Genomic DNA, 3,090 nt, shown 5'->3' with positions numbered 1-3,090 from the left:
CTCCGCATTGTCAAGGCACTGACGCGCACTCAGGGCTCACGTCAGCACACCATATCTGATAACACACAAGCCTCGACCGGTTGCCCACTCCTCGCTGCCTTCGAGCGCTCGGAGTGCTCAGACTCATACTCACCCAAGACTCGGACTGGGTCTCGACATCCATACGCAGTAACCGTGATGCAATACCATATCGATACAGTGAGCGTGTCGCTGCTGTGCCGTCGTGTAGTGGTACTATCGAGCTCGTTGCTAGCAAGTCGACACTACATATGCATCATAACCTTGAAACAGTAAACGGTCACGAATCCATCCGACGACTCCCAACATCTGATGCACAGGTAGTGCATGAGGCGTCCATCTTGCGAAGAGTACTGGACTTGAAGCGTGCGCACGTGGGGCAACTCTGTACATAGGCTTTTACATCTTGCTCCAATGAAGCCAAAAGTACCATAGCGATAATTTCTGCTGCGTTCGACGAATCCCTGCATGCGCTGCCACGGGTCCGTCGTGCGCTTCTGCGATGAGTGTCGTACGAAGTGCTTGGCCAGCTGGTACACAGAGACGCGATACGCGTTCCTCGGACGCCACTACGAACAGCAATCCGTCCAGCTTGCGCACTGTTCCAATGTTGGAAACGACCTGCAGCGCTGGCGCCGACGACCTGATGATGTCCTTATAGAGGGGTCCCGACGATAACCTCTAAGAAACGTTCTCTTGGTAGTTTCGTCGAGCTGCACTGTGACCATTGTTAGCTGCGACGACTTTATCGTGGTAACAGCTTGTGGAACACCGACTCTGTGTACAGTAGCTACTCCTCCCCTCAAATAATCGGCTGTCCCACAAAGCAGACCGAGGTCACGTACTGATAGGTTTCCTAGCGCCATAGTCGAGATCGTGTGAGGTGTGCACGACGTTGTGCACATGTGTACCGCCAGACATGAAGCTGAGACGCTCGGTGTAACGGGCACAAAGCGATCAGGCTTGGTCTCAAGCCGTGATAGTGCATCCGCCACCACGTTGCTTGATCCTTTGACATGGTGAAGTACAAACGAAAATTGACCGAAAAAGTCCAACCAACGCGCCAACTTACCCGATACTTTGGGATGAGTTAGAAACCACTTGCACGCTGAATTGTCCGTAAACACATCAAATTCCGTCCCGTAGAGATAGTAGTGACGCCATTTCCGAGTGCTAATTTGATCGCAAACAGCACTTTCTCGTGCGTAGGCCAGTTTACTTCGTGTCTTGACATTTTTTCGACATAAATGTAAGCGGGTGGTCAATGCCGTCTTGAACTTGCGATAGTACCGCGCCACAGCAAAATCCGGATGCATCCGTGGTAACCACAAATCGTAGAGAGTAGTTGGGGAGAGCAAGCACTGGTGCCTGCTGCAAGGCTGCCTTCAAGTGTAGGAAGGCATGCTGTTGAGAGTCTGTCCAGGTCCATGCCACCTCGTTCTTCAGTTAGTCGCTGAGAGGAAGAACAATATTCGCAAATCGACCAATGAAGCGTCGATAATAGTAACATAAGCCCAGAAAACTTTGCAGCTCCTTTGCAGACGTAGGAACCGGCCACTGCTCGATAGCGCGTGTCTTGCGTTCGTTAACATGCAGACCTTGTGCAGACACTGTGTGTCCTAAGACGTTCACCATGGCGCAGCTAAACTGGCACTTGGAGAGGCGAGCATACAGCTTCTGCGAGCGCAAGACCTCGAACACGGCTGCTAAATGAGCGATATGTTCCGGCTCCGTCCTCGAGAATATACACAGGTCGTCCAAGTAAACTACCACAAAATCGAAACTCCCAAAGAGTAAGCGCATTAGTCTTGACCATACGCCTGGCATTCCACTCAATCCCATGGGGGCGACGCACCACTGGTAAGTCTCTGTCTCGGTCCTGAACGCCGTATACTTGCGACTCGCAGGCTCCACCAGCATTTGATGATAGCCTTGAGCTAGATCCAGCGTAGAGAAAAAGCGACAACCCTCCATCCGATCAAATAACTCTTCAACTCTGGGCAGCGGGATTTTGGGAATTTCGGTCTGGGAGTTCACATACCGGTAATCCACTACCCAACGCACCGGTAGCGAAGCGTTTTCCGAACGAAGCCATTCCGCGCGCGATGGGGCTTTGCCTGTCTTTGGGTCTTTCTTTGGTACAGCGAAAATACTGGATACCCACGGCGAGTCTGAGACCTCGACCCACTGCTTGCGTAGTAGCTCGTCCACAAAGCGTTTCAGCGCGTCTTGCTCGGTCTTGGACATGCGAAATGGGGCGCGTGAGCTTGGGCGCGCGTTTGATTTCATTGTCAGCGAATACGCAACCGTACGCGATACGGGCAGCTCATTGGGCAGCTCGTCTGGAAAGCAGTCATCGTAGTCTTGCAGTAATTGGCTGATAGCAGGAGAAGGAGAATCGACAACCTGACGCACCGTTTTAGCTGTTAGACTTTATACCACCGCATTGTTGCCATTACAGTCGTCGTCGCTCCGCTCTGCTACCCTGCGCAAGTCATCAGCGTTACACTCCGTGCGACCGGCGGCTTGACCTTCCTCCATGACTGCAAATAGGAGCTCGTCTTGCTCAATCAGTCATTCTGGATTTAATAGGCCAAAATCAAGCGTTACCTCGTGCGTGCGCATGTTGATGACCGGGTTAAATCGAGAGAACCACGGCTTGCCTAAAATAACGTCGTGGGTCGCAGGTAAGTTCCACTCCGAAAACAGCTTATTGGTCAGAACGTAACCCTCCAATTGCATGTCCGTCTTGACTTCATTGATCCATTGCGGTGCCGTAGTCGTACCATCAACTCGTTCTGCCACCGCCTTCTTGCGCCGAACCACTTCCGCTGCTAGGCCTTGGCGAGTGACGTTGTGATCAGCACCACTGTCCAACAACACCTTTACAGCGTGACCGTCCACCTTGTCCTTCTTAACCAGCAGCTGGTGGATCCGACTAACATCATCTTCCGTAGTGCCTCCACCAAAGTCTGCCGCATTGATTGTTAAATGCTCGAACAACTCAGTCTCAGTGTCTTGCTCCTTCTCTTCGTAGGCATTTACGCGATGATTGGAGGCCGTAGGAGTTTA

The sequence above is a fragment of the Phytophthora infestans genome, genomic scaffold, assembly GCF_000142945.1.
Source record: "Phytophthora infestans T30-4 supercont1.1104 genomic scaffold, whole genome shotgun sequence".
Classification (NCBI taxonomy): Eukaryota; Oomycota; class Peronosporomycetes; order Peronosporales; family Peronosporaceae; genus Phytophthora; species Phytophthora infestans.
The sequence above is the reverse complement of the archived record's forward strand: the minus strand, read 5'-3'. Positions refer to the sequence as shown.